Source organism: Ambystoma mexicanum, chromosome 11, assembly GCF_040938575.1.
Source record: "Ambystoma mexicanum isolate Mex_15411 chromosome 11, UKY_AmexF1_1, whole genome shotgun sequence".
Classification (NCBI taxonomy): domain Eukaryota; kingdom Metazoa; phylum Chordata; class Amphibia; order Caudata; family Ambystomatidae; genus Ambystoma; species Ambystoma mexicanum.
The window spans coordinates 521,673,913-521,692,804 of NC_090934.1; the positions used below are offsets into that span (position 1 = coordinate 521,673,913).

Sequence of the window (18,892 nt, forward strand, 5' to 3'; positions counted from 1 at the left end):
CTTGGTCAACCACAAGGAGGCTCCTAGCATCTATCACACAAGCCGTCTGAAAGCTTATGTTTCCAGACAAGAACTAGGAGCTTTGCTTCTAGCCTCTGATCAAGAGGAGGAGGCGAGTGAGCCTATTCCTGATCTCCTCATGGGACAACCTTCAGATTAGACCGTTGAAGAAGTAACACTCTCTCCAGATCTGACTGCAACAACAGGAGGAGTGCAAGGCTCTGTTAAATCAGTTTACGTTCCTTTTTTCATTGACACCAGGCTTGACCCCTTGGGCCCAGCATGATATCCTCACTGGTGACAGTCTACCTGTGAAAAGCAGAGGTTATAGGATTTCAGACCATGTCAGATCCTACATAAAGGAAGAGGTCAAGAAGATGCTTTATCTTGGGGTAATAGAACCAGCTACAAGTCCATGGGCTAGTCAAGTTGTACTAGTGCCAAAGACAGGATCCAAAGAGTTGAGATTCTGTGTGGACTATAGCGCTCTTAATGCAGTCACAACGACTGATGCCCATCCTTTAACCAGGACAAATGACATGGTGGACAAACTTGATTCAGCCAAGTTCCTCAGTACATTTGACCTGACCTCAGGCTATTAACAAATAGCTCTGACAGACCATGCAAAGGAAAAAACTGCAGTGTTTACCCAAGGACGCATCTACCAGTTTAAGGTTATGCCTTTTGGACTCAAAAATACACCTGATACATCTCAGAGGATGGTGCATCAAGTTCTGAATGGGATGGAGGACTTATTCATGGCATACCTGGATGACATTGCTGTGTTCAGCCCCACTTGGGAAGAGCGTCTTTACCACCTAGGATATGTTTTGTAGCTTCGTGAACAGGCCCATCTGACCTTAAAGGCTAGCAAATGTCAAATTTGTCAGAGTAAAGTGGTCTACCTTGGACATGAGGTAGGAAGAGGTGAAATACGGCCATTGCCTAGCAAAGTACAAGCTGTACAAGACTGGGCCACCCCTACTACTTAGACCCAAGTTACAGCCTTTCTAGGTGTCACTGGGTACTACAGGAAATTCATAGAGAACTATGGAACCATAGCTTCTCCCTTGAATGTGATTTCCTCCCCAAATTCCCCAAGAAGGTCAGGTGGAATGAGGAGTGCACTAAGGCTTTTGAAGGACTGAAGAAAGCCTCCTGTCAAGCTCCAGTCTTGAGAGCACCTGACTAAAACCAATCCTTCATTGTACAGACAGATGCTTCAAATACAGGGATAGATGCAGTTTTGAGTCAGCTGGATGAGAAAGCCATGGAACACCCTATCTGCTTCATCAGTAGGAAACTGAGGACCATGAGACAAGTTGGGCAACCATTGAACATGAGTGTTTTGCAATTGTGTGGTCTTTGAAGAAGTTTAGAGCATACTTGTATGGATCTCCTATTGTTATTCAGACAGACCACCAACCTTTGAGATGGTTAATGTGGGTGAAGGTGAAGAATCCTAAATTATTAAGATGGTCATTCAGCCTCCAAGGGTTTGATTTCACCATAGAACACAGGTCAGAGTGTAATCACCAAAATGCTGATGGTCTCTCGAGAATGTATGACAAACTGGATTAGGAGATTTATCATGGAGTGGATTAAATCCTCCTGTCCCTTAGTCTGGGGACTAAGTATGACCGACCTGATTAGGAGATTCATCATGGAGTGGATTAAATCCTCCTGTCCCTTAGTCTGGGGGGGACGAGTGTTAGGGAGAATTCTCATTTCTCTGCTAATTCCCTTCAACCTTAGAGACCCCCAGCTCCTTTTCTGGACTTAATTTCTATCATGGTGTGAGTGAGATCTTTTTCTCACACTCTCATGTATTTTGATCTGATTTGGATTCTGTGTTTCCTTTGTTTTTGAAGTCTGACAAACTCCATGGACATCTACTTTTGTATGGTGACACAGAGCCGCTTCAGTGCAGTGTCACAGAGACCTGCATAAAAGGCAAGGTTTCTTGGACTGAAGGCAAAGTCGACCACTGGACGAAACATTCCACAAAGGAATCGTGAAGAGAAGCTTGCTGCATCCTCCTGGACCGTTGAATTGCTCGGTGAAGCCCTGCTGCAGTGATGAAGCTCCACTACCGAATAGACTAGAGAAGCTCTGGAAAGGACGACCTCTTCCCTTGGGTTGGTGTGACCAACTAACCACAAGAAGAACTTTGCTGGAAGACCTTCCCCAACTGGCTTTACTTCTTTGCTGCTGCTGCAACTGAGTGCCAGGGGTCGAGAAATCCGTAGTTGAGTGCATTGGCCCTCATTCCGAGATAGGAGGTAAGTAACGGTATTTTCCGGCATGGCGTAAAGTACAACACCGCCCTGGCGTCAGACCGCTAATTGCGGCCCATTCCGACCTCGCGGACACACGCTTTTCGCTATGCCGGAAAAGTACCGAGCGGCATGCCGCTAAACAACCCGCAAACCCCCTACCGGCATGCTGCGACACGAAAATAACAACATCGCCTTGGAAGCAGCAGCGTCTGTACATAACGGTGACCGTAAATTACGGATACCGTAAATTACGGTCACCGAAAAAAAAGGAACCGGAAATTATGTCATCGCACAGGAACGGGAAGGAGGGTGACGGCCATCTTTAAAAACACAATCCATTGCTATCCTCATAAGCCAGCACCCTTGGGAGCAAACTGAAGTTGGGAAAAGGACCAGACGACTACGAACATGACGAAAGCTCCAAAGAAGGCTGAGGACCGCCTCCGCAAGAAGAAATTCAGCCCGGAGGAACTCCAGGCCATGGTGGACTAACTGGCTGAGCATGCAGATGTTGTTTTCAGCCCCGACATGCGGAGGGAGTCTATCATCCACAAGAAGAACATCTGGGCTCAACTTGCACAGAGGGTGAGCTCTGTAGGCACCACCCCCCGCACCCCCAGGGATTGCTGCAAGCGGTGGGATGACCTGCGGGTGGGGGTGCGGGGCCTCCTTTCCACAACCGGAGTCAGGCCATGCAGACGGGATGCGGTCCAAGTACCACTGTGCAACTAGAGCCGTGGGAGGAGACATGTGTGGCTCGGATTGGCACAGAATCGATAGAGGCCGTGGGCGACATGGAGTGCGGGGCAACGTCGTCTGCCGAAGGAGGTGAGTGTCCACAGTGTACACTGCCAATGTCCATTGCATGATTAAAACTACCCCAAAGGCCATCGAAGGCACCCTCTCATGTTGCCCTCCCCCCATCCAACTCTTCCCCCCACCCAACTAATGCAGAGGCAAGTGAGACGCAATCAAGGGCCAAGTGCGAGTACATAACGCACATCAACCATAGTGCATTAACTTGCACATCCCATCATGCACACTGTGCAGCCGGCTCGGCATTGCGCCAGCCAAACTGCACATAACCAGGCCACGATGAGTCACTCCCAAACATGCGTACATGACATACTCATGCACATGTACCACTGTCGTTGCTACACCCAAAAGGCCAAAAACCGCAATTGACTGAAATGTGAATGCAGCCATGTATGCAAATAGGACATCTTACAATCACTCATGTTGTCCCTCTCTTCTACCCCCACAGGCACTGATCATGACAGCGCCAAGCCACATTCAAGCCGGCCAAGCACCTCCATGGGTAGTGGCAGGGTCAGGCGAATTCCTGCACCAAAAACAACAGCCCCCCCGGCTCCGGAAAGGCCACTGGATGCTGCTCCACCACAATCCATCCCAGCATTGGCGCCTGCCACAATGCCAACCCCAACATCGGCACAGTCGAGCATCTCTGGGGAGGCTGCTGCTACCGGCCCTGATGAGTATGTGGACAGCCCGTCACTCATCTGTGGGGCATCCGAGGAGGAGGGCCAACACACAGTCCACACCCCGGAGCCCTGCATTGTCCCCCTGGCCTCATGTAGTGACTGTGGAGATGCACAAACACATGCCCGTAGTCCACAAATAGACACGCAGGGGTATGATGATGGTGGCCCAAGTCCACCGGTACAGCCCTCGCCCGAGCATGCAGGGGCGAGTAGTTTCAGCGATGGATTTCCATCATTCGGCACACATCGGGCAAATCAGCTCGCAGATCTCGTAACAAAGTTTATGGAGGACAACCGCCAGACCAGGGTTCAATGGCATAATGAACTAAGGGAAATGCGGCAGACACTCATCAACAGCACCAACTGGTTGTGTGAGACTGTCACTGACAGCACAACCCGTCTGTGTCACATCCTTGGCCGCATAGCCAATGCCCTTGAGGCAGCCCAATCTAATCCCGAGCCACAGCAGGCGGACACGCCCGCATCCAGTGAGGCCACACCAGCCAGCCCAGCAAGACGCACTCTTCATTCCATGCGGCGCAGGGACATGCCTCCCCCGGGCGAGGGGAGCAAGAAACAATAGTCATTCCTGCCACATGTGGCCTTTACGTCCTACATGGGACCACTGCTGTGGATATGCGGGGGAGGGAGGTGGGGGGGTGAGGGTTTGTTGTGGAGTTGGGGGGGAAGGGGGTGGGGGGTGAGGGTTTGTTGTGGAGTTGGGGGGGAGGGGGATGGGGGGTGAGGGTTTGTTGTGGAGTTGGGGGGGAGGCGGGTGGGGGTTTGTTGTGGAGTTGGGGGGGAGGGGGATGGCTTCACACTTATTCCTTTTTCACAATACACTATTGGTGTTGCAAAGTTTAACCGTTGTGGACATTCATCATTGAGCATGTGTATAATGACGTCTGACAGTGCATGGTGTACAGGTATACACACATCCAGTGCCCTATGTGCCCATGTAATGCCACCCTCTGCTGCCTTGTGTTCTGAACATCCTGTCCACTCTTTGTTTGGCGCATGACATGTCCCTCAAGTGCACTGCCTCCATGATGCTTTCTTGCCACTTCCTCCTCCACCTTCACCACATCGTCATGTGGTAGTAGCAGTCCCATGTCAGCAAACAGAGACGCAATTCTAGGGATGCACATTTTGTTCAGCTACACATATGACATGGGGATTTTGGACACCAGATAGCAGTAGATGGGTCCCCCGCCAGTCCTGCTTCGCCAACTCATATGTGCCTTACGCAAGTCAGGTGACTGCTTCATCTACACGCATGCACGAGTATGGCCAGTGTTTTAGTGCTCGTTGGGCCTGTTCTGTGGGTTACTGACAGGGGTCATGTACCATGGTGTCAAGGGACAGCCAGCAACAGCTGCATGTCTAGCCAAATAAGGTGAGTGTTTGAACTGTCATGGTGGAGAACTGAACTTGGCTGACATGGCAGAGTTTCACTGATTGGCATATGCACATGTCCATGGATGCATTTCACCCATTCATGGCCACAATATGTGTCCAATTCAAAGGAATGCTATGGGGGATTGCGTCTACAAGATGGTCCGTGAACGATGGCATGGACATCTCATGGTACATGCTTCGTTGATGCATGCGGCTGTCCTGATGTTAAATCCATGTGGTGCTGTGTACTGTGTAGATTTGTATTTGGGTGTGATGGATGTAGTCAGTGGCTCATGGTCATCATCCTGCTCTGATACATACTATGGTGAATTTCAACACTCCTATGGGTGTGCCATGCCGGTGACGTGGTGTGGTATCCCCTCAGTTCAATCCACTCCCAGGGATGAGTCTCCGATGTGGTGCCATGCTGGGGGCAGCCACATTGTGCATATGCAGTGTGTCTTCCTATATGCACTTACGGTTGTGGTGGTCGCCAATGAGTGGTGCAAGTGTAGTGGGATTTGCCCTTGTCAGATGGTGGAGATGTAGTGTATTGTGAGTGCCTTATTCCATCGATGTGGGGATCTGTTCTCATGTGCCGTTGCACTGGTTCTGTGGCAGGTTGGTTGGTGGGGTGAACATCGTACGATGGCTTCATCATTTCGACCCAGTTGGTTCATGCAGGCACCCACCTCATGGCACCAATGCACTAGCATGACACAGTCAAACGACTCAACAGGCAACCAGGCACGTCATCCTGCATGTCACACCATGTGGCACGGTAGCGTGGTGAAATGCTGGCCCATTGAGTCATGAGTTGTTCTTTGATGTTGGGCCCACCCATGTGTGATGTTCTTGGTTGCGTTGCATTCCATCTGCACATAGGGGGAGTGGTATTGTTTGCAGTTGCTATCCGCCACCTGCATGCCAGGATGGTCCACCTACAACACATGGGTGCTGTCAGGGGCACCAATGTCATTTGGCATGCCTCCATATGCATGAGGTCCAACTATACTGTTGTGTATCTCCTGGGTGGTCCATGTTGTGGATTGGTAGGCCCTTGTGTGCTTGGGGAGGTGAAACAGCACTTGTTTATGTGTCCGTGTAATGGGCGGTTGTGACATGCCATGCATGGGCACCAGTGTGTGCTGGTAGGTGCCTGTGGCATGGGTGTGGGGCACAGGCAACACCGTCACTTGTGCCAGGATAGCAGTGTATATTTGTATGCTGCTCGCTTATCTCGTTATGTCTCAGGACTAATATGGTGGTGACGGTGCCACAGTCAAGGTGGTCAGGGGTGTCTATCTGCTAAGCGTTTTCCTTGAGTGGCAGGACATGCTGCGTGTGCATGGGGGCTGCTAGGGTGGTGACAGAGGCTGCACTGGTGCTGCATGCAGGGCCTGTCTCCCCCTCCTTTTCCCCCTGTGTCTCCTCAAAGGGGGGGCCTGGTGTTGTTGCTGAAGTTTTTGTGGTTGTGCCCTTGCTGGTTCTATTGGTCTCATCTTAGTGTGGGAGGGGTTGTGGTGTGTGGGTGAGTTCCTTTTTTGCCTCCACCTGTGATGATTGTGTGCACCTGTGGCTCTGGAACCACTGCTCAGTGTTCTTTACTCCTTCTCTGAGATGCCTGTATGTACTCCATGCCGGTAAGGCACTTTACGGGCTTAAGGAGGCTGTTATTTACGTGTGCTCCTTACTTGTGATCAGCTCCGGTTTACGCCATGCTGCTAATTTCAGCATGATGGGGCGCGTGCAAGACCCAAGAACGATAATTACGGCATTGTAGTTTACGGTGCCATAATTAGCGGTCTGAGGGGTCAGAATAGCATGTAGCGGTAAACGATGCTGGTAAATCATTACCGGCATGGTTTTTACCTTACCTCCAAGCTCAGAATGACCCCCATTGTCTTTAAGCTGGACCAGATTCTCCAGGAAGATCCTGAGGACCCTACCGAAGCAGTACGATCAAATCCCGATCACCTCATCAGAGTGCTGGACTTCAGAAGCAGGGGAAGCCCATCAAGTGTCCAAGATCCACGGTGCTGCTATTTGCCGGTAGCTGAAACCACAAAGTGCTGCTGAACTCAAAAAAGTCTGTGGTTGCCGACGACCTTCAAAATGCAGTGCAGGATTCCACCAGACGTACTCCTTAACTGCCACATCGGCCAATCTAATCAAGGATTTACAGCCTTCAGCAGCCAAACCCCAAACACCTACTAAGGAAAATGCAAGTGCTAAAACCTCTGGTTCAGACAGCAAATGCACATTAAAATCACGGTCAGGTGACAGGTCAATATAATCAACAGAATGCGTAGAACGTCAAATAGCAGGTTGCAAGGAAACATCATCAAACCAAGGCTTGTCAAAGCATAGGGGCCACCAGAAATGTCATCAGGAATATGAAAGTAAGTAAAGTTACCACAGAAAAACAGCCAACCAGTAGAAAGTTTCACATGTCAGAGATGACTGGAGCCAGATTCTCCAGGAAGATCCTGAGGACCCTACCGAAGCAGTACGATCCAATCCCGAGTCACCTCATCAGAGTGCTGGACTTCAGAAGCAGGGGAAGCCAATCAAGTGTCCAAGATCCACGGTGCTGCTATTTGCCAGTAGCTGAAACCAAAAAGTGCTGCTGAACTCAAAAAAGTCTGTATTTGCCGACAACCTTCAAACTGCAGTGCAGGATTCCCCCAGACGTCCTCCTTCTTGTCCCCCGAATGGAACCCAGGATCTGCAAAATTGCAACCATAACAGAAGCCAGCTGGATCCTCTTCTTGAAACATAAGGTACTATCCTGACTAAGGGGTACTTACCTCTTTTGTCTGTAGCTTGTATTATCTCACTTGAGACTTGCAGTATCTGCTTTTTGCAGAGTTGATCTCAGATGTGACCCTCGCAAAACTAACAGCTTGTGTCCCAACAGTGATTTTCTACACACTTTCTAGCATTGTGCAAGACTTTTGCGCTATCTAAAGAAGTGCCTCAGCTCCATAGACATTGTTCAAATTGACTTTGGCTGTCCTGGCTCCCTGCAGACTCTTCTGACTCATTTACTTTGATTCTAATTGTCCCTCATAGGCGGTGCATGAGTTTAACGTGCATTGCTGGGAAAGATCTAATCTAGACTTCATTGGAAGATTGAAAAGTGCTCACATTCTCTGAGAATCTGTTAACCCTTTCCTTTCCTTCACTAACCTTTTCCTTTTCCCCAAGCACAGAATTCTACCAAGTACAAAAAAGTGATATATGAATGCCAATACTGTCCTAGTAATTGAAGTCACCTCAGGAAGTGGGAAGCATCGCTAACAAGTATCAACTTACTTATCTTGACTCTCAGAATGTGTTATGAAGTGTATTCGTATTGTTGCTTATTGCCATTTTTAAAGAAGGCTTATTTAAAAATGACCATTAAATAAATAAATAAATACATATTTAATGGAAAGCCTTGTGTGTAAGTGTTATTTGGATACTTGTATGTGTGGATTTTGATGCTACAGCTCTTCAGCTAACATTTACTAATATTGAGATAAGTCTGGCTGCTTAGTCACTCTTCCAACTTGTGTAGTACAGACCTATACCAAGACGTGGGTTACTTGATACCAAGAGGACAAAACTGGTGTAGTCTCCCACAGGGTTACTGCATACAATCTTGCCTAACTCCCACCTCAGAAAACCTTCAAAAGCACTGAGCACCTGCACCATAACTCCCTCTCTGCCAACAATTACTCCTCTGCCATCTGTCGCCTTGTTGAAGACATTGACCTTGACATTCTCGCTATTACCTGGACCTGGATCGATGGCAGCTTAGTCACTGCTTTTGACACCTTCCTCCCTGATGGCTCCAATATCATCTCTAAGCCAGGACCTCACAGCACTGGAGGGGGTGGTTGCCTTAATCTTCCTGCAGTGGCTTATTGCTTCCATCTGACCTACCTAGACCGATTCCTCTTTTGAGAGCCTGGTTTGCAAGTTGGTCACCTCTCCACCTCCACCATTACCATTGCTACCATTTACCAGCCTCCAGGTGCTGCCTCCCTATTCCTCTCTGAATGGGCTGACTGCTACTCTTCTTTACTTTCTTCCACTTCTAACCTTCTCCTCCTGGGTGACTCCAACATTCAACTGGACTCCCCTGCTGCAAGCACTGTATTCACTGACCTCTGCTCCTCGCTTTCCCTCTCCATTCTCGCTTCTGGGCCAACCCACACAGCTGGACACACTCTGGATGCCATCATACATTCAGACTTCTCTCTCCCCCCATTAGCCACTGCTCTCTCTTGGTCTGAACACTCTCTCCTCTCCTCCCATCTGTGTCCCATTGGCCCCCTGACTGCCTGCTCAAAAGTCACACCAGCCTCGTTCACTAACACCTGCCCAATGAAATTAGTGACTGTGGCTGCCTTCGCCTCCACCTTCACTCCTCCCCCTCTTCCCTTACTTCTGACTCTACCTCTGACTCTTCCCTCAGCAACCTCCATCTTTCCCATCACCAAAACTCTTGACATTCTTGCCCCGGTCATGAGGATCCATCTGAAACCTGCCTCAAAGTGTAACACTTGGTACAACATTAAACTTGCAGCCCTGAAACAAAAGTACAGGGCAGCAGAAAAGAAGGGGCTATCCTCAGGCTCATCCTCTGACAAACTGGCCTGCCCCCTGCTCCAAAGGCAATACAGTCTCGACATCAGTGCAAAGAAAAGAGCCCACAGTCAGGCACGGCTCTCCGGCCTATGCCATAACTCGGCTGAACTTTTCAAAACATGCAGGGAACTAGCCAACCCATCCATAGTCTCCTCCTCTCCTTCTCCTTCCCATGCCCTCTGCAATGCACTTGCCACCAAAACTCAGGAAATTCGGTCCTCCCTTTCCACACTCCCTCACAACCCATCCCACACAATCCACTCCACACCCATCCCACTCCCCCTCCTTCCTCATTTTCCTCCTTCTCTCCTGTCACACCTGAGGAAGTTACCAGAGGTGTCCGCTCCATGAAGGTCTCTTGTAAACATGTCTCTGATTGCTCATCCAGGACCATCAAGGATAACATTGGCTCTCCTGCCCCTGCTCCCACTGATTTTTGCAATCATACTTTTATCACTGGATCTTTCCCACCCCCCTTAAGCACTCCTTTGTGCACCAACTCCTGAAAAACCCTTCCTCTGACCCTACCTGCCCTGCCAGCTATCGCCCTATGTCCATCACACCCTTCCTGTGGAAGCTTCTTGAGAATGCTCCAACTTCACTCTCACACTGGACTTATTGATGGCCTCCACAACCACCAATCTGGATTCCGAGCATTCACAGGCACAGACATTGCTCTTCTGAACACCTGTGAAGAACTGCCTTCATCGTTGGACCCCAATTCCCCAGCTGTCCTTATCCTTCTTGATCTCTCCTCTGCATTTGACACAGTTAACCAGTCCATCCTCATACAAAGGCTCCACGATAAACTTGGTATCTCGGAACGAGCACTGGATTGGATGTCCTCTTTCCTCACTAACCACTCTTCCCAAGTCATCACGGGCCCCCTATACTCTGCTACCTCCATCTATACCTGTGGTGTGCACCAGGTTTCTATTCTCTCCCCCTGGCTCTTTAACATCTACCTTGCTCTACTTGCATGCCCCATCTCCCCCTCTCTTCCAACTTCCAGTGTTAAGCAGAGGACACACAACTCTTCTTCAGACTTCCTGATGTCCATCTTGCACCCTCCATCATCCCTGATTTTCTATCTGCCATCCAGTCCTGGTCCGCCTCCAACGATCTCTGCCTCAAAGCCTGTAAAAATGAGATCCTTCCCATTGGGACGCCTGCTCCCACTTTCTTCCCCTCACTCTGGCCTTCCACCTTGGGTTCTCCCCCTGCTCCGTCAACTGAAACCAGACAGCTTGGAGTCATTGACTCCTCTCTCTCCTTCCTCCCTCACACTCAGGACATTGCCAAAAAGTCCAGCTATCAGCTCCTCCTTCTCAAAGGAATTCTACCTATTCCCACTTTCCCTCAGAGGCTCAATGTGACTCAAGCCCTAGTTCTCTCTAGACTTGACTACTGTAATAGCCTCCTCCTGAATCATCCTTTGTCCACTCAGCAACCCCTTCAGCATATCCAGAATAGGGCAGCAACACTTTTCCTTTTCCTTAAGCCAAGGGACTGCATCTCTCCTGCAATAAAAAGTATTCACTGCCTCACGGTTGCTGCACAGATTCAATTTAAATCCCTCTGCATCATCCAAAAGGCTGCCTGGGAATGGGGAACACATTATCTTCAACTTTATCTCAATAAATAATCTCCCACTAGACTACTTCGCTCCTCTAGTCTTTGTGAATAAAGTGTTTTGCTAAAAAGAGGGCAGGGGATCGCTCACTTTCCTCTGTGGGCTCCCTTCTTTGGAATAGCCTCCCCCTGCCCCTTGTGCAGGATCTTCTCATATTCCAGAAGCTCATAATATTTTCATTTTTTCCTTCTCCTTTCCTCCTTCTTTCCTCTGCTAAACCCACAGTTGCTGAATCGCTGTCCTTGGCCCTTATGCATCTTCAGGGCCTTGACCTCCCACACAAATTCTTCACATCTCCTGTCTATCCACAGTACCTTGCATCTGTGCACCCTCCACTCTGGAGATTCACACTTACACCTCCCACGGCCCAGGCTGTGTAGCATTCAACATTCCTATCACTTCATCCATGACTCACCCACAAGCTCGGACTCCTCTTGCCTCTTCCTTTCTGCACTTGCACGTTCTGAATACTCACAAGGCATAGTAGGCTTGTCCCTCTTCCCCTTCCACCTCTGTTCTTAATATTGTGTTGTAATGTATCTCACACCCTCCCTCCTGACCCGTGGGCACTTTGAAACATTATATTCTGAATGTATGAGTGCCTAACAAGCAAACAATGCATACATACATTAATACATCATTTGCTTATTCTAAAAAAATGTTCTCAAGTTTTTTGTCTTACTGGAGCGTCAGTCTCTCACTCTAAAACTGTCACCCCCTGCCTGTCTTCCTACATCTAACATTAATGTAACCCCTACCCAGTTACACTGGTAAAGTTGTTGGAGTGGGTATTATTTTCACCCCTCATTAACCTTATCCTCTCACCATACTCCTATTCTTATATTTCGAATACAACTTCTCCACTTCCCCCACACTCTTTTTTCATTAATTCATCTTTTATAATGTGCTTCAAACTACAGACCAGTCACTAATCTGGGGACCAGGATTCAACCCTGTGATGCTCTGTATTGTCTTGCTTTCAAGACAAATGCATTGCCCTTGAACTATCTTCCAGCCCTTTTCTCTCTCTTTATATATTCTCTTTAGACCTCAGCACCCTCTTTATACTTTCAGCGATTACCTTGACTCCCTTCTCTGATACATCCTCCCTCTGACTTCCCTCTCTTCCTTCATGGTAAATTCAATCTTCATCTTAACTCTATTCATACCTCATTTCCCTTCCTGTCACTTATTGAGTTTTTTCACCTCTATCAATTAAATACTCCCCCCTCTCAAATTTCCAGGTCTTCATTCAATCTAATCTTCTCATTGTTTTCCATAAACCATCCTGTTACTGCTCATCCTGTTGTTTTGCTTTTCGGACACATGTAATTACCTCAGAACCACTCATCCTATTACACGGTCCACAAATTCTTGGACTCAGGAAGGCAATAATAGACACTTAAACCAACAAATGCAATATAATTGGCTCTTTACAGGCCCTTTATTCACACAAATTATAAACATACAAATAACTATTGGAATAAGTACAATTGTTTATACATAAACACACAAACAAGGATAGTTACAAAGGATCTACATCAGTGTTAGTGCAGTTGTAGGAGTAAACTTCATCTCAGCCACGACAATACTACCAAGTCTCAAGGTAGGTAGGGAGAGAGATCAAACGTACTATTGGGGCTTGTATCTGAGCGTCCTCCCTCTCAGCAAGACTTCATCACCTGATGTTCCAACTCTCTGTCTTCTCATCTGCATACCTCTCTTCTTGTGGGGGACACATCCCCACCCCTCATAGGTTGCCCACTGTCCCCGGCCGAAGGACAGACAGCAAGCATGGGAGGCAAAGAGTGAAAAAAGACTGTTGTCTCCCCCGCGCTCTTTCCCAGCAGCCCTTATCAATGCACCTGCACATCTCTGATGCCTTTCTCGGCTCGTCTTTGAGTAAACAATACAACAACTATCCTTCATAGTGAGCTCCTCTGTTTTGTAATAAAATTGTGCAACTACTGCAGAATTCATGTCTGTCTTCTAACTTAGGTCAGAGAAATGTAGACTTTCATTGCGCTTTGGAAGTGAATGTCGAAAATGGCCATGTACCGGTGCTATATTTTAGCTCATTTTCGCACACGCATTACATTCCACCGTTTGGAAAATCAACTACCATATCCCAATGATAAAAAAGACTGTTTCTGAAATTGACGAAACATCCTCAATAAAATGGGAATACAAGAAATACAACAACAACACACAATCAATACAAAAACCACAGCAAAAATGCAAATAAAACATACTGTAATGCCTCTGGAATTCATGAAAACAATTGATCGCACCAGCTCCTGCCCTTATCCTTAGAGACTTGGGAAACCTGGTCCTTCAAACTGCCAATATGCTTTTCAATAGAACAGGTATGATCATCCAGATCAAAAGAGAACATCCATTACATGGCATTGCAACCTAGATTGTGTTTCAAAAACAAATAATCAATAGCAGCCCTGTTCTGCAGAATAGCTCTTCTAAAATGCATATTGTCCAACAATAGCTTAGTCAAAGCTTGATAGATTTCATTAAGCCCCTTAACTGCCACATTGGCCAATCTAATCAAGGATTTGTAGCCTCGAGCAGCCAAATCCCAAACACCTACTAAGGAAAACGCAAGTGCCAAAACCTCTGGTTCAGACAGCAAATGCACATTAAAATCACACTCAGGTGACAGGGCAATATAATGAACAGAATGCGTAGAACGTCAAATAGCAGGTTGCAAGGGAAACATCATCAAACCAAGGCATGTCAAAGCATAGGGGCCACCAGAAATGTCATCAGGAATATGAAAGTAAGTAAAGTTACCACAGAAAAACAGCCAACCAGTAGAAGGTTCCACATGTCAGAGATGACTGGAGCCAAAAAAGTAAAATTACAGAACATATCATTAGACACAGACATTGATTGAGTACATAAACAATGTTCAAAATTATTTTCACTCAATCAAATCCAATTGCTGACATTTGCCAATGTGCTGAGGATCACAAGTCATCAAGTAACAAACATAAGCAGGAACAATATTGTAGGTGACAATATGGGTCATATTCCTCCATTTCAGATTGTTGTCCGCACAGGATTTTCAGTACTCATAGACAGAAAAAGAGCCTCTGACATCTGAATCCTACACGAGAGAATCATTATGCAGTAATTCCATAGTTTGTGTCCATGTTGAATCTGTTAAGACATTTACTTTTGGTTGCATTAACTTTGGATATGAGAGATGCAAGATGCTTAGTAAACCACTTGTTATAAGTTTTCATACTGCTCCCATTCCTAGTCATTTTGGGCATGGCCCAGTCAATTATGGTAGTAATTGCCTTGTTGTAGGCCTCAGTCAGTACATTTAATCCTGTGTTAGGTTTCAGTTGAGTAACATTGTTAAATCCTTATGTTTTTGAAAAGTGACACAAGAAGAGGATGCTGTATGTTTTTCCTAACAGATGGGAATATATGTGTAAATAAAAGATACAGTTATGGTCTGAATAGTGTGAGGTAGTGAAGGGCCGTTTTTTCTTTATTTCCACTTATACTCAGCACTGGTCAAGACAATGCTACTCGGCAGAGCCTTCTACCCCCCTTCGGAGCCAGGATCCCGTATTTCTTTTATCTCTTCATCCACAACATGCTAATGGCCATTTAAAGGATAGATAAGAAAAGCCTAACAGTTTCACTCACACAGTCCCTAAATCCAAAGTTTTAATTCCCACTATTCTATCGGACTTATCTTTACACCAACTATTTCACGATCACGTTGGGGTCACCAAATGTAAAGGCTCACTCCCCGTTGTACCAAGACAAACTTATAATAAATGACACATCCAAGTAGGGAATGAGACTAAGAGAACAGGTTGCAAGATTAACAAGCCTTTATGTAGAATTGGCATCCAGAGAACTCTGCTGCCTTGAGAGCGCTCTAGCAAACATTACAATTACACAAGATTATAAAGCAAAATATCGTCATCACAATATAGGTTACAATGCTGGCACATGACTGGCTGGAGAGTGATGTCCCATATGGCTCTGTAGGCGCTGCTTCCTCATGATGGGCTGACCAGTTGGCGGGATGGTGTGAGTCACAACGTCCATTTGCCTGTGTCCGGAAGGGGTGAGGGTTAGGTCACGGCGAGATACATTTGACACTAACTAAGCTGGCATGAGAAACTACCACAAGACATATAATAAACAACAATCATGGGTATACTTTTGATTAAATCTTGCAAACCTATAGATTGCCTATAAATTGCATACATATGATTACATCATTTTTCATTGGGAATTTTATGAGGTACAGGGTTTAGGGGGCTTGTCCTCCGTGATAACCTCGGTGACTGGGTGGCTCTTAGCACATCAAGACAAGTGGGGAGTACAATGATATATGTTAGTTTTAAGACACAATATACTGCAAAAGAGGTCTGGATTTAGTGGGGGCATTCTGGGGTGGGCTGCACAGCAGGGTCACACTTCTGGTACATCAAGAGAATACCTTAAGAGGGCACAGGGTTAGTTTGTCAGTAATTTTCCAACAGCGGGGTCAGAGGGCAGGAGCAGGTTTGTAGAGATGGATGAGCTACAATTCATGGCTCAAGCCGGTTCAGACACAGGTTCACACACAGGACAGTGATCTCAGAGGAAGTGTGAGGAGATACATTTAGTTATTTGTTTCAATTATCCCTGGTGTATCCGTGAGAAAGGGGTTTGGGAAGCTTAAGACAGTGGAAGAAAAGGTGGGGCCACGAGTGCGCTGTGTGCGGCGCTGCAGAGGTAGAGATACGCTTTTGCGTACTATCATCAAACCAAGGCTTGTCAAAGCATAGGAGCCACCAGAAATGTTATCAGGAATATAAAAGTAAGTCAAATTACCACAGAAAAACAGCCAACAAGTAGGAAGTTTCACATGTCAGAGATGACTGTAGCCAAAACAGTAAAATTACAGAACATATCATTAGACACAGAGATTGATTGAGTACATAAACAATGTTAAAAATCATTTTCACTCAATCAAATCCAATTGCTGACATTTGCCAATGTGCTGAGGATCACAAGTCATCAAGTAACAAACATAAGCAGGAACAATATTGTAGGTGACAATATGGGTCATATTCCTCCATTTGAGATCATTGTCTGCACAGAATTTGCAGTACTTATAGACAGAAAAAGAGCCTCTGACATCTGAATCCTACACGAGAGAATCATTATGCAGTAATTCCATAGTTTGTGTCCATGTTGAATCTGTTAAGACATTTACTTTTGGTTGTGCTAACTTTGGATATGAGAGATTCAAGATGCTTAGTAAACCACTTGTTATAAGTTTTCATACTGCTCCCATTGCTAGTCATTTTGGGCATGGCCCAGTCCATTATGGTAGTAATTGCCTTGTTGTAGGCCTCAGTCAGTACATTTAATCCTGTGTTAGGTTTCAGTTGAGTAACATTGTTAAATCATTATGTTTTTGAAAAGTGACACAAAGAGAGGATGCTGTATGTTTTTCCTATCAGATGGAAAAATGTGTGTAAATAAAATATATAGTTATGGTCTGAATAGTGTGAGGTAGTGAAGGGCCGTTTTTTCTTTATTTCCACTTATACTCAGCACTGGTCAAGACAATGCTACACGGCACCGCCTTCTACCCCCCTTCGGAACCAGGATCCCGTATTTATTTTATCTCTTCATCCACAACATCCTAATGGCCATTTAAAGGATAGATAAGAAAAGCCTAACAGTTTCACTCACACGGTCCCTAAATCCAAAGTTTTAATTCCCACTTTTATATCAGCCTTATCTTTACACCAACTATTTCACAATTTTTCCCCTCACTTGCGAATCTCGCTACCAGTATTCACGTGTCCGGGGTTGTTCAGGAGCTTCCGTTCATGGTCAATCCACAATCGGTGCTGCACCACAACCAAGCCGTGATCCGCCTCAGCGAGCAGTTGGGTATTTACAAAGTTGATAAGGACCCTTAGAACCTTTCTTTTTTTTTTGGTTGTGCGCACAGTGGTCGACTGTGGAAGTAATGGTTTTGCACGGGGGGTCCCGGATCTCACCACATGGCTTGGGGGCCTCTCTCAGTGCACCCTTCTCGATCATGTTGTGGTCACCAAATGTAAAGGCTCACTCCCCGTTGTACCAAGACAAACTTATAATAAATGACACATCCAAATAGGGAATGAGACTAAGAGAACAGGTTGCAAGATTAACAAGCCTTTATGTAGAATTGGCATCCTGAGAACTCTGCTGCCGCAATAGCGCTCTGGCAAACATTACAATTACACAAGATTATAAAGCAAAATATTGTCAACACAATATAGGTTACAATACTGGCACATGACTGGCTGGAGAGTGATGTCCCATATGGCTCTGTAGGCACTGCTTTCTCAAGTTAGGCTGCCCAGTTGGTGGGATGGTGTGAGTCACAACGTCCATTTGCCTGTGTCTGGAAGGGGTGAGGGTTAGGTCACAGTGAGATACATTTGACACTAACTAAACTGGCATGACAAACTACCACTAGACATATAATAAACAACAATCATGGGTATACCTTTGAGTAAATCTTGCAAAGCTATAAATTGCATATACATTGCATACATATGATTACATCATTTTTCATTGGACTTTTATGAGGTACAGAGCTTAGGGGGCTTGTCCTCCGTGATAACCTGGGTGACTAGGTGGCTCTCAGCACATCAAGACAAGTGGGGAGTACAATGAAATATGTTAGTTTTAGGACACAATATACTGCGACAGAGGTCTGGATTTAGTGGGGGCACTGTGGGGTGGGCTGCACAGCAGGGTCACACTTCTGGTACATCAAGAGAATACCTTAAGAGGGTACAGGGTTCGTTTGGCAGTCATTTTCCATCAGCGGGGTCAGAGGGCAGGAGCAGGTTTGTGGAGATGGAGGAGCTACAAGTCATGGCTCGAGCCGGTTCACACACAGGACAGTGATCTCAGAGGAAGAGTGAGTAGATACATTTAGTTATTTGTGTCAACTATCCCTGGTGCATCCATGAGAAAGGGGTTTGGGAAGCTTAAGACAGTGGAAGAAAAGGTGGGGACGATGAGTGCTCTGTGTGCGGCTCTGCAGAGGGGAGATAAGCTTTTGCATAGTATCGTAGTGCGGCCTAGTCCAAATATGGAGTCGAGGGCACACATAATGGAAACCAAGTATATCTCGCAATAGCCCCACGTATGCTGATGTTAGCATAAGAGCAATGGAGGCGTCCCCTTTGTGCGTGAGCAAGTGGTCCATTTTGTATAGAATGTACAGGGGGGGCCCAAACGGCCCTCACTCCCTCACACTAGTCCAAACAACTGCTGTGGACATTATTTATGATGTGTGGAGCTTTTAGTGCACACAGGAAAGTTAATAAAGTGCCTAAAGACCAGGGGATCATGAAGAATAAAGCCAAGTTGCTGAGTCTGCAAAATCAGGAACACCTAAA

The 18,892-nt window shown here is 46.5% G+C and overlaps 1 long non-coding RNA gene across 1 annotated transcript in view; it reads right to left on the bottom strand.

Annotated features, from left to right (window-relative positions):
- Window positions 1-17,760: 17,760 nt before the first annotated feature.
- LOC138504733 (uncharacterized) overlaps window positions 17,761-18,892 on the bottom strand; it is a 162,037-nt gene continuing 160,905 nt past the window's right edge. Inside the window, exon 5 of the long non-coding RNA XR_011279934.1 lies at window positions 17,761-17,883. This is a non-coding gene — a long non-coding RNA (uncharacterized lncRNA). The remainder of the gene's footprint in view (window positions 17,884-18,892) is intronic.